Source organism: Patella vulgata, chromosome 9, assembly GCF_932274485.2.
Source record: "Patella vulgata chromosome 9, xgPatVulg1.2, whole genome shotgun sequence".
NCBI lineage: Eukaryota > Metazoa > Mollusca > Gastropoda > Patellidae > Patella > Patella vulgata.
In genome coordinates this window covers 28,318,518-28,333,251 of record NC_065887.2, presented here as the reverse complement: position 1 = coordinate 28,333,251, position 14,734 = coordinate 28,318,518, and positions in this window count along the sequence as shown.

The following is a 14,734-nucleotide window of genomic DNA, read 5'->3' as shown; positions in this document are numbered from 1 at the left end:
TTGTGTTTCTGTTTGATTAAATATTCAAAAAATCATTCTTAGGATACAACCTCGACACCAGTCCGCCCTGAATTGCAATGTTTGTTTTGTGTTCTGGGCGCCATTTTGAATATAATACAATCCAGCGATAGTGTAGTCTAATTCCTTTAAAAGGGAATCCGAATTTGTTAATTTTCTGCAATACCACTTCGGTGGAAGCGGACGTTAAATAAAGCTATTTCACGTACAAAGACCTACGATAAAATCCAGGTGAATTGGGAAAAATATTCATGTATTTTCTTGATGAAGAGTAGCTATTTCAATTTGTAAATGCCCAGTCATCTTAGACAAATAATAATTCCAACTTCAAATCAGTTGTATTTATTCAAATCATACCATGAAGAATTGTATTTTTCCACTTGCATAATAATAAAAACTTGACTTTTATTATTTTATTTCTTCAGGCCAAGAGCACGGAAAATTGGTAATTGCCTTGTATCACTGCTAACTATAAATCACAGGGAGCCTTTGGCAGAAATGATAATATGGTTCTCAGATATGTTACTGTGTACAGACTGAACAGAAAATATTTATACACTTGCTATTACAGTACTGGCCAAATTAATAGCAATTTTTTCTAAAAACGTTGCAGAAGTAACTCACTAAAATTGAAGTATGAATAAAATCATACACCGTGAGTATATTGAACTGAATATTCTTACACATAACCATAGGCGTACGGGGAAATTTTTGACTGGGGGGCGGTGGTGGTTGGTGCCCCAAAAATGTAGTTAGGTTCTTAATATGTTACATAATAATAATAAATTCGCTGTTAAATTGGACACATTCAAGAACACAATATTTTTTTATACAACTTTTACAAAGTACAATTGTGTGCCCAAATTTCCCCAGCATTTGGTTCCCAGCCCCCCCCCCCCAGCTCGTACGCCTATGCACATAACCATATTGACATCTACTTCACATTGCATGGTTGGTCGACGCAACGCCGTGTATAGATAAAGTTGCGACAACTGTGAAGCCAGGAATTTCATATGACGTCATGCAAACTTATTATCTATTTATATGACCTATTATATTGTTGGATGTCATAGATTTCAGCGAATAAGTGTATATAGGACATAAAACATACATTTTTTAAACGAAAAGTATAGCTGAACATACTATTATTAGTATTATACAACAAGAAGCGCACATTATTGTTATATAGCCTTATTCTATAAGAAAAATCAAAATAAAAGATACACTAGATAAAAGTACTATTAAACCAGGGGCGGATCTAGGAATTTTGAAAAGGGGGGGCGCTGCAAAATGAAGGCATTGACCGCGGAGACGGGGCTTGCCGCTGAGGGGGGGGGGGTCCCCAAGAAAATTATCCGTCATTTCCTTGCATCTGTAGCCATTCCAAGAGCTATTTCCCAGACTGGTGTGTTTGAGTCGATGGTTCGAGTCATTTGGGATCCCTACAACGGGTTGGGAACGGACATATTTGAGTCTGAGAAAAGGCACTTTCAGCCGTAAAAAAGGGCACTGTTGAAAATTTGGGGGGGGGGGCGCCCCTCGCGCCCCCATTGAATCCGCCTCTGATTAAACATATTTAACTTGCATTCGCTTTTAAAGGAGCTAAATCGCTAATATTTGGGAACTAGAAATTGTCACAAATGGGTCGCACTAACCTTGATGTTGACAAATACGTAAGACGATATGAACATCAAGGTGATATATGCATATATGCAGCATAGATAATTAAAACTTCTATTCAAGTTAAACCAACTGTATCTATTTATGTCTTACGTCGAGCTGAATACATTTTATGATTTATTGTCATTAAAACATCTATTGGTGGTTAACAGTGTGTAACTAAAAACTAAAATTGGATCTTATTATTGCCAATGATATAATGTACCTTGAATTTTTTATCACGAAGTCTATCGCATCCAGATATTTAAAGCGCGTTTACAATATATTCATTTTTTTGTATCGTAAAATTCATCTTCATTTGACGAACTACACCCAAACTACAGTCAGTGTAAACACGGTTTGGAGACTATATCTGAACTAAAGGGTACATCGAACTACAGTGTACATCATGCTTAAGAGACACTATCTAATATCCAACAGGAAAAATGACGATTAATTTAATATCCGCCAATTGGTGTTGCTGCTATTTTGTATTTTCAAAATTTATCTTCAAATTCAGAGACATCGAAAACCATATAAAGGACACTGCAAAAGTCATATCTTACGTATCTTAAGAGATGCCCTTTTAGTCTACCAAATTTATGTTTTTTTTGTTAAATTGCCTTATACATGTATTACAAAATTCGGTAGCCCTTTTAAAAGAAATGCCCGGCACCACATGGAAAATACATTTCTTTAATTGTCAAATTCGATTTCCGCACATTTCGCGTACATAACCACGATATAATGGTCGAACATTACGTACATCAGATAAACTATTTTTAAAGCCCAAAACTGTTCAACTAGTCTCTTTTAGTTATCAAGCACCTGTTTTATGGGATAATCTACCGTTTAGTTTAAGATGTTGTACATCTCTATATTCTTTTAAAAAACAACTTAAATCACATTTATTTAATGAGGCTTTTAACTGACTCTGTATACAATTGTTAACATGTCCATAATCTTGTTGTTTATTTATGATTACATTGTCACTTTGTAGAGTGCCCCTGAACATGTTTTATGAAAGGGCGCGCTATAAATATGCTGTAATAATAATAATAATAATAATATTACCAAATGTGGTGGCCATTATGAAAGAAACGCCCGGCACCATATAACAAATACTTCTTTTTTTTAATTTGACGTTTGTCAAATTCGATTTTTGGCACATTTCGCTTTCATAACCACTCTGTGTTTGAGGAATTTAAAAAGAAATCATTTATAATCCAACGAGTAAATAGTAAAACACACTGATTACGAGATATCATTCTCAGAAAATTCCCCGATTTTGGGTATGATTTTGTTTGATATATTTATCACTGAACCAAACTGCATTGGTTTCTTTTGCATTTTTTTTAGGGTAAAACGTTATATTATCCCTCAACGTCTAATACTGCAAGAAAAAAACAAATTTTGGTATGTAAACCTGTATGAAGCCATGACGTCATAGCTTTTATGGCGTCATAATTGGGACCCAAAATGGCGCCTGGAAATGAGTTGTCGTAACTTTCCCACAGTCTACTCACTCATGTGCTCATCGTTGTATACCAACTAACGTTGAAAAAATCAATTTACGTCGATTTTTGAACATTTTAAAAGCCGTAGTTCGATTCGGCGCCCAAGAAAAGATATAAATATACACCAAAAACATGGCAATCAATCAAGTTGAAGCGTTTTGGCGTAAAACATCTGTTTAGGCGAGATGACGTGTTTTTGGTGTACATGAGTAAGCAATAATGCTACCTGACTAAAATATGTAGGCATACATATGAGTCTCAAAATAATATAATATATTGTTAAATTATGCTCTTTTCAACTCCCCCGCCCCCTAAATAACTCTATACCCATGACTGGTGTACCAAGTTAAATCCACATCAAAACCCCATTTGTCGATAAGTGTATTTATAATAATCACTTGAACATCCTTGGAGAATTATATCTATTTAGTGAATATTAATACCAAAGAAAGAAAACAACTCTAAATTCTGAATATAAAGTCATCAAATTCTTTTACAGATCTTATTGTGGAAACCCAAAAGTTATATTGCCTTTTTAATCACATTTTTGTTTTTAATGTCAAATACCAAACCATCTCTAATATTGTTTCATTATATAGAATGCAGTGTAATCCTAAACACTAAAGATTTGGCCTGAAAACTTGAAATAATATAGAGGGATCATCAATAATTAATAGTAACATTCGATAATTATAAAAATGTATTATTGTAGGATGAAATCAACCTTTATTTTTAAACATTTAGTGAACATTTCGAATGTTAATGCCTCTTTTATATAAAATGGTTTTATTAATTAATCAATTTTTGTTTTACAAATTTTTAATTTTCTCCATTTTGTTTGATTTTTATGCTATATTTATTTTATCTATCTATAATTATTTGCCTGTGCTTTATCTATTAGTTCCCATTTATATACTGTAGAAAATTTTGAATTCCTAATCTGTTAAAGGGACTATTTTTTTTTAAAAGTATTTCAATTTAGTGCATTATTAATGTCTTTAGTGCTTGGTTTGGTTGATATTAAATTTAGATATATTTTAAATGTATGTTTTGGGACCATGGGGTAGGGATATTGTGAACATATATATTATATTCTCAGTTCTTTTTAAGGTTAATTGTAAAAAAAAATTAAATAGCTTTTTTTGAGGGGTGGGGGGATATTGTTACTATTGAACACAATTTTATTAGTATTGAAATTAACTTTGTTGATTAATATTCCAAATGTCTCGGTGCTTTATTTTTCAATTTAAATAGCTACTTTTTATTTAATAATTGGGAATGGGGGGGTGGGGGTATTTTTTCATTGTATAACACAATTTTATTAGTATTGGAATTAACTTTATTTATTAACCTTCGAGATGTCTGTATTGGTATTAATTAGGCATTAATTTATTTTTTCATATCATTTATTGAATAAATAATAATTTAACAAACAAAATTATTATGTCATTTATCAATAATTACAGTTTAAACAGAACGAATGGAAGGGGTTGCATTCGAAAGGTTGCTATACTGGATATAAATTGGTAAAATACAACACAAGTTTTTGTTATACACAAGTTTGTACGAAACAACACGAGTTTCAGAAATTTCAACACAAACAAGTTTCAGAAATTTCAACACAAACAAGTTTCAGAAATTTCAACACAAATAATGTGTAGATTTTCACACAAGTTTTGTGTTGTTTCAATATTTAACACAAGTTTTGTGTTGTTTCAACATTTAACAAAAGTTTTGTGTTGTTTCAACATTTAACAAAAGTTTTGTGTTGTTTCAACATTTAACACAAGTTTTGTGTTGTTTCAACATTTAACACAAGATTGTGTTGTTAAATAGAGACACCTAACTTGTGTTGAAAATAACACAAGTTTGTGTTGTTTCAACACAAGTTTTTTTTCAGTGTATACATCTAGACTACCCCGCCCTATCGAATAGTATTTGACAAAGTGACTTTAAGTGAATGCATACGCCAACAGGTGTGTAATATTTACCTTTTTATCAGTGTCGTATAAATAGTAATATCATTACAGGGGAAAACCGTAAGGACCAGTGGTTGGAAACCGGAGGAAGAGAGGTAAATTTGCGAGTAGGGATCTTTTGCGGCGGGGGAAACCCGTAGGTCCCGGAGAAAACCCACGGGGTAGCACATGCAACCCTACCCCTGGTCAGACCTTATGATCTAAAGCGCACACGTCAGTGCACTCGAACGAAAACAATAAAATAAACGAAGACAGTAGTAATGTGTTTTCGCTGACATGGTGCGATCTACATAACGCTTTCTATATAGTTAAATTATCCAAAGACATTTAGGTGGGGCAAGAAACCAATGCAGTGGGGTTCAATCACACTTATATTGGACAACATCATACTCAAATTCGGCCGAAGTCGGTCAAAGTGAAATGACGTAATTAACCTAATTCAATATGGAGGTCTCCAGGATGTGTCTGAGAGCGATATCTCGTCACCACCGTGTTCCAATAGCAGGACAATAAATATATATATATATTTCAATTCTTACAATAAATAGTGGATATTAAGGCGAAATTCACCGAAGAAAACATGTTTGACCAAAACAATTTAAAAAATGTATTTTTAACATGGTACCGGCCATTCTTTAAAATGACTGCCAAATTTGGTAATAAAATGGCATTGTCCCCATATACATGTATAACTAGTGACTATCTCGTAAGATATGTATTTTATATGGTTTTCCATGTTTCTGAATTTAAAAATGAATTTCGAGAATCCAACATGTTTGACCAAAACAATTTTAGAAAATGTATTTTAAACATGGTACCGCCATTGTTCAAAACGACTGCCAAATTTGGTAATAACATGGCATTACCCCCATATATAAATAGTGACTATCTCGATGTCTGAATTTAAAAATGAATTTCGAGAATCCAACATACATGTAAGAGAAATTCCATATTCGTCATTTTGTCCTGCTGGATATGACTTGCACTAAAGAAAACCAACGGCAAACTGATATTTGAAATTTCTTAAATTAACTTTTGAACCCAAAATATAATTCAGTAATCCTGAAAACGCTATTAGTTTATAAAAGCAATGTCATTATGGATTATATTTTAATTCCTGTCACCCATTTACACTATCTGGGTTATTCAAAGTTAGATTTTGGGATCGCAATTCAACTCAGTAACCTCAAAAACCTTATAAGACATTACAAGTCATATACACCGGAAGAAAATGACGATAATTAAAAATCCCCCATATTAGATTCAATTTTGGCTGCCATTTTGGATTTTCGAAATTTATGTTTTAATTCAGAGACATCGAAAGCCATATATCACAAACGAGTGTTCAATCTATTAAAGCCTACATTCGTACAAAATGTTACTTTAGTCAAGCGAAAGAATAAAATTCTTAAATATGCGGGAAACAGGGTGAGTAAGTTCTCCTGAACACATCTGTATAGGCCAATAGAACAAGTTCTCCTTGAAGTTGCCCCAGACAGTTGCATATTCAGGAATTTGACTAGCGGGGTTACAAAGAAGTGGACAAAGCCAAGTTTGGTCTGAGCTTTAGGGGATTACCGGAGAAATTTTTGAAACCTAAGACAATTATTCTGTTCATGTATGTGCATACAGGTTAATGTATACGACGAGGGTGTAGTGAGGGAAACACGATGGTAAGGCTTCAGACGTTTTAGGTCATGTATAAGTATGTAGAGAAATCCCTCTCCTACTTGACAAACAGGTAAGACGATACGAGGATCAACATATAAGATATATAATGTCATTCCACGTCAATTCTACCAGCGGGGGAACTAACCGTCATAGATTTCACTCATAATTTTTTCATGGAAGTGTAGCTTTATGAAACCTCTCGATTCAAAATATTTTCCAAAAATTCCGACTATTAAACACTTTGTAGACATTTTGCGAAGTGGGGTGTTTCTAAAATGAAAAAATGTCAATAATTTCCAAATTACTTGAAGTATCAAGTTGAAATTTGGTAGTTTAATGTAAACCTAACGGTGATTCCAAATCTGGTCTCAAATCAGAGATCGGATTTTTTGTCATACGGTTGCACATACCTCCCAGGTAGATTCAAAGACATAATATATCATTACATTCTGTAAGTACACTACTCAGTAGGATATTAAAACTTGTTGTGTAACATTGTGATTGTAATCAAGACAATGAATCCCATTCTAGCCCCAAACAAGCCATAGCAAGAAATCCAGTTACAGCAAGCCTATTGCATCCAGATATTTAAGGCGTCTTAACAATATATTCCTTTAAGAGAAACTATGTCATTTCGGGATTAGTATATCGTACAATTCATATGGTTTATCAGAACTACAGTGTGAACATGGTTTAGGGACGGGACGGTCGGGAGAAAATTTTGAAAATTTAAATGCCACAAACGGGTTTTCCTACTATTTAGCCTGTGGTCCAATATAGCCTACCTTTGGTGACTGATCTGATTTCCCAACAACCTATCAATTGTCTCGGGGCAATGGGGGTCGCGCCCTCCCGGAGGAAATTTTGAAAATTTAATTACCGCAAATGCGTTACTGCTTCTCTGCTTAAGCAACTCCAAAGTTTTCCAATGGTTTTGTAACCGAAATCCCACTTTATGCCGACCTGAATTCCAACCGTCCAATCAGACTGTTGCAACTGCATTCATAAATAATAATCGATGCATAAAGTAGCGTGGCTTCAGACAAAACGTATTAATCCATAGTCAATTCAGTACAAATTCGTGGTATTCAATTACAAAAAGTAAAATTAGTGTTTTATTAGATTTGGGGCACTTTATTTTGCCAACTAGATGAAATAATAATTTTGTTTTTCACTATACCCGTCTGCCCCAAAAATCAGATTGTCCGAAAGTTAGTGGAGCAGTGCCCCCATCACCTGCCCCCCTCCCCCGGCTCGTACACCTATGAGAATGGTTGTAAATGTTCCACTGGAATCTTGACCATTTAATTATAGGGCGGGATGGCCTAGTGCCCGTAGGGCGTCCCACGGCGTTAAATTTAAGCACTAATAAAATCTTGTCCTACCTCAAGCGGTCTTGACTGTCAAGTGAACACTTCAAGTGAGCATGCAAACAGCTCGCAACACGGACGAGCAATCATCGGAACAAACATTCATGCACGTGACATTTTCTCAACATAAAATAGTATATAAAGCCGTCTTTATATATTTATTTTTTTTATCGCAATCTACGTTTAAATTTTTAGAAATTATCATCGTTTTTATTTTTCAATTTGTTATTTGCTAGTTTCGGCGATTTCATATCTTCCGAGCTCTCACTTTAGGCAAGATAAGAATACAACCGGTATGTTTCATTAAGTTTGCAAAGTACATAAATCTTCGTTGACTTGCCAAAGAAGAGAGTTGCCAAGTTGTAAAATTAACTAATTTTTTGGTATTTTAAATTAGCTACCAGAAATAAAACAAAACGAAATTTAGTCTCGATTTACCTGATTTACTCAGTGAGGGATCATGACAAGATGACAATCTAGGGGGTGGGGGTATATTTTCCCCGGGGTTGAGAGGGACCTGGGTTCCTTCCCCGAGAAATATTTGAAATTTCGACCTGAAATGGGTCTTCATTATTTTTTTTTACAAAAAATAAAAAAAAATATGTTTTTTATCACCATGATCCATCACTGGATTTACTGATCTAAATATTCGAATTGTCAGATATCCTCTCACAATCTCACACAACTTTTGGTCTTCGAAGGAATTATTAGTGAGCAGAAATTCGGCCGTGTTTCTGTTATCACTCGTCACATCAGTCAGTTATATAGAGAGATGACTCGTGTTTTCCTTTGGCGTTCGTTACTTCCGATTCAGGAAACTTGTATTACTCAGCTATCGCAGCAATGATCTCTGTGTTAAATTATATTTGGAATGTGTTTAACCAGCTCTATCACATATGTGATAATGACTGGCACCAATATTGTCCTTTAAGTATATATCTAAAAAAAACTGCATTGCTATGTTATCTCCCTTGAATGAATAGGGTGAAGGGTATACATAATTAGGTGATTACTAGAAACATTTAAAAACATAAATCTATGCGTAGTCATGAGCTTGCTTACCGGTTGTGATGTTGTGATAATTAAAGTATTGGAAGTGATATCCTTTCATATTGGGAACATGTAAATACATTATGCAAGAGCTAAATCTGCCTATTGCAGATCTTTCTTTAGGCATGAAATGTTATATAAACTATTGATGAGACATTTTTTAACAGGAAAAGACCTTAATCAACTCTCGATGCCATCTTATGTATCGTATTTTCACTCTCTACGGTCATCGATCATTAAATCTGGATAATCGAGACTAGGTTTTTATCATACCGACTTTAGTAATGATGATCGAGGCTATGCCTAAAATTCAATCGCTATATCTCGGTTCAGTTCAGAGTGGAGCAATTTGGTCCACTCTACATGGAATGACCCTGATAATTTATGAAAGAGAACCACCCCATGGTTGTTGTATATATAGATATGGTGCCATAACTATCCATAGTTTTCGCGATTTTTTTTTCAGCTCGTGTCTTGAGTGTCGCTCTTCGAGTTCTGGCTGGCCGGACACTTCTGACTTGCGGTTGTGGTTTGGATCCCTGGTTTGAGCGTATGTGACTTCTCAACCTCGTGGGTTTAATCCGGTTACCCCGGTTTCCTCCCACAGAAAAATAAGACAACTTGTCTGCGGTATCACCCTCGGTGGAAAGTGACGTTAAAGACAAAAAGAAGAAGAAGAAGAAGAAGAAATCATACATTCTCATTTATTTTCAGATTTATATGTTTATGGTTAAATATAAATAACGACATTAAAATGGCACCTGTTATAACATTTATTCGGTACAATTATTAAATATATCTCATTTTATTATAAAATTAAACATACTTTAATAAAACAAAATGGGCCGAAATTATGAAATTTTTCCCGTTGGCCTAAAAAGCATCATTTTCTTTTCTTTCCCCTTGGTTTCCTATGGTAATATGCATCAATGACATGAGAATATTAATCGATTCATCTTCAACCATTTTTATACGCCCACATTTTCATGTGGGTGTATATTGTCGTCGCCTCTGTCCGTCCGTCCACAATTGTTTGTGGACACTCTACAGGTCACAATTTCTATCCGATTTCAAGGACACTTGAAATATAGGTTTATTTCCCTAAGATCTCGGTTCCTTTTGATATTGGCATGTATCGGACAGTAACTTCATGGATTATGACCTCTGATTGTACGAAACATCGCGTTTTTAGCTTGTGGTCACAATTTTTTATCTGATTTTGTTGAAATTTGAAATGTAAGTTTATAACCCAAAGATCTTGGTTCCTGTCGATATTCGCGCATATCCGACCGTAACTTCCTGAATTATGGTCCTTGACTGTACGACAAATCGGGTTTTTAGGTTGTGATCGCTCTAGAGGTCACAATTATTATCCGATTTAAAAATAAAGTGTGAATATATCACCGTTAGACCGTAACTGCCGGACAAAATGGCCGCCCCTCGTACGCAAACAGTGTAAAAATATGGTATATCAAGGTTGTGGAACCTCTAGAGCTCACAATTTTGATCCGATTTTGATGAAACTTGAAATGTTTATAACTCAAAGATCTTGGATCCTTTCGATATTTGCTCATATCGGATCGTAACTTCCTGAATTATGATCCTTGACTGTACGACAAATCGTGTTTTACGTTGTGGTCCCTCTAGAGGTCGCAATTATTATCCGATTTAAAAAAGGAATTGTGCGAATATATCACCGTTACAACGTAATGATGGTTGAGTTTGAATTTTCCGATTTTGATGCAACCGTAAATTTTTCTTTATATCACAACGATCTTGGTTACTGTCGGTATTCGCGCATATCGTATCGTAACTTACTGAATTATGGACCCTGATTGTACGAAAAATCGCGTTTTTAGCTTGAGGTCACAATCATAACTGATTTAAAAATATATCACCGTTACACCGTAATGTTGGTTGAGTTCGAATTTCGTGCATATATGATCGTACCTTCCTGAATTATGGCCCTTGATGTTACGAAAAAAAGTTTTTTTGATTGGCTTGTTTTCTATCCATCCGATTGCAAAATGTGGGCGTATCCTGCCTGGCAGCCGCTGGTTAATTTCCATGTTGTTAATCCCATGATAGGAAGACATTGAGCGTGTCATTCATAACTTCGGTCAAAATAAAGGAAGTTGACTGAAACATTCTCCATTATCTATTTTTAAACATAATAGTAAGAACGACCTGCTCTTTATCGAAATCCTACATAATGCATGTTTAAATAACGACTATTAGAGACAATGTTAAAACTACAGGGAAAACATCACATCTTTAAAGACTATTATGCATCTAAGGCGTATCTGCGTTTTATGCAAACAAAAAAGGGCATGCTAAAACATATTACAGTTGCGTAGAGTAACAATGCACAGAGAGTAGTATGGCAAGCAAACCCATTGCTCTTGATATGAGCTGGAAAATAAATATTATACTTCATACTAGGCGTAGCCTAAAAATGTAAGATACATTAAATCTGAATTTTGACTCACTTGACACTTATTACCCTGCTATTCTAGAATCTAAGTTAGATTACAATTTTGCATTTATAGCAACCTTTTATAAACTAAACAACTTTCTATCATCGCGATATTCTGCAATTTTGTATTAAGACAAATGTATTTCAATTGGTTGTAACCGCTAAACTACTCATTCACAGCATATACGGCTTTCGACATTACGCAGCCCACTATACCAACAAATACCATTCGATTAGTGAAACAGTTCACGTGATATGAACTACGACAAAACATAACAGAACACCAACAAAATATAGTGGAACGTAAAAGAAAAAAAATATTAAAAGAAAATATAAGATAAAACAAAAGGGAATTAATATTTCTGATCGAGTTTAGAGCACCATTTGTATTGCTTTATGTTGATCTTTTACAAATTTCTACCATTCATCAGGTCTATCAATATCTTCATCCTTATCCACAGTATATCCATCTCTTCGTCAATTTCATCAGCCAAACCCACTTCAATGTATGTGATGTGTATCGATGGTGGATGCTTTCATCTTGAATTGCAGTCAACACATACCGGTACCGTCCTATTTCCAATATCACTAACTTTTTCAAATATATTACTATCAACTTGTTCGTCCCAAGAGAAAGCAGTCGTTTTCCACGTTTGTCAAACTTCCATGCAAGCTACGGATTCCTTTTATATGTTTTTAAATATGTTAATTACGCACCTGGACTCTTCATTATACTGTCATTTAATTGACAAATCAGATTCATAATCTGATAATCCACCCTCAAAATTACTGCAATAATAGTGTTCAAAAAAAATATATTCTTTTCCATTCTTTTCCATTCTATTGCATTAAGTTTATATTTGTAATGTGCTGGTGGGTCATGAGTAGTAATGTAGTCGTCTTTATTAAGTTGATTAAATAATTTGTTTTAGTAGAGAAAACAAATCTTCAAAATCAACCCAGCGCCCTTGACAACTTTAAGATTGTCCAATATTTTCAACTCAAGACACTTTAATCTGGGAAAATATGTTACAGTGGTCTAACTATTATATTTGAACACACATGCACAAAACAGTTATTATTCATTAAAATCTTGTTATATAAACTAAATATGTTCTGTTTCCAGGAAAATATTTCGAAAACTATAACCAATATTGTCAAACTTGGGTTTTGAGAGATTAAACGACCCATTCCTCATAATATCAGAGAGAGAGCTAAGTAGATTACGACATTTTTTTGAGGGGATGGGGGTGGGTGATGGTAATACTAGAGAAGTGTAATTTATTGGTGGTGGTGGTGGTGGGGGTGGTGTCTCAAGCATCGGATTCTTCAGAAGATATATCAAATAATTTTCATTCACATTATATAATAAGAGCATAAAATGAAACTTCTTTTGTCCTTTGATACCTTCAGAGTTTTGGGTATTAGTTGTCAATGCTTATCTATCTAATGGAATCATTAATATCAGGGCAATAATGCTACTGAAATCTGACATGTTGTTGAGACAAACATACCAACCAATTAAAGGAACTAAATTGCTATCATTGGCACCTAGAAATGGGCACAAATGGGTCGCAATGCATATAATAATGTAATATGAATGTATATAAACTGATTTACATTCAATCGTTTCTGTTGTTAACGTAATTTCTAATCAGCTATGTTCGGCGAAATATGCGAAGAGTACAAATTGAATGGCGGTCTTTGGCGTCTGGTTATTTCAGTCTACTCCGGTAGACAATGCATAATAGAATAAAGTCATTCTCTCAAACCTCATTCAGCCAGACTCGCTGGGAGAGTCTGCTGATAGAAACTGCTACATCTTTTCCCTTCTGGAATCAAGCTGCTATCTAGGAACTCAGATGGTAATCTCTCCGGAATCAAATGAAATCTGGCTTAAAAGTTTGCCATGATTTCTTTTATAGTACCTATGAACAAAACGCAGAAAACTAGTGTATTTATGACCCTGACCCTGTGCAATTACTGATATGATTGGTCCCTTAAACCAAATGATGCAATAGGTAAATTTCCAATCACATGTTTTGTTGACACACAGAACCAGTTATGTTTGGCCTCTATAACACTTTGTATGTGTCAACCTGTCACTTGTATTTTTAGTGCACCTTTAGTACAATTGGCCAAAGACATTAATTAATGAAATATAATGCCACCATTAATTATAAGAGCAAAAATTCTAGCAATATTAATACAGTTGATTTATAATGACCAATAAGTCGTGTTTGCAATGTCGAAGACTGTGGATGATACTGAGTTAAAGACTTAGCTACTTTAAATATCAGTGAACCCGGCCAAACCCAGACGTCCAAAATTTATCCTTCTTTTTCAAGAGAATTCGTGTATGGGGTTAGCCCCACTCTTAAAATGGCTACAATGGAATATATCCACTCATCATAAGAAAACTGACTGACTAGAAGCCTGAGAACTGAAACGGCGCACTTTCCGGTTTGCAAGAATTAACCGTACTATTTATAGCTATATTGAGACGACGAGGGAAATCCCAGACAACGCATATATATACGCCTGTTTGCGTTGATAAAATATTGTTGATGATTTATACATGACTCGCAAAGGTAAGATATTCGATATGTCTCACGAATAATGAAATTCAACATTTTGCGCTTACACTTGACTCCTAAGGTCAGACTACTATTAAACCCGATATTAGATTTGCTTTGCATAAAATCGATTATGTTAAACAAGGGGAATGTTTAGTTAATGTATGTGTGTCAAGAAGTGAAGGAAATATTACTGGATTATTTAATGACAGCATATGCCAGACACGTTACGACGTATTTACTATGGTCTCAATTATCCATAATATTATCATATTTTTAAGAAAAGTAATCATTTGTCAATCTATTTTTTATACGCCCACATTTTCACGTGGACGTATACTGTCGCCCCTGCACGTCCGCCCGTGTGTACGCGTTTGTATATGGTGTATATCATGGACCCCCGCCTGAGAACACACCT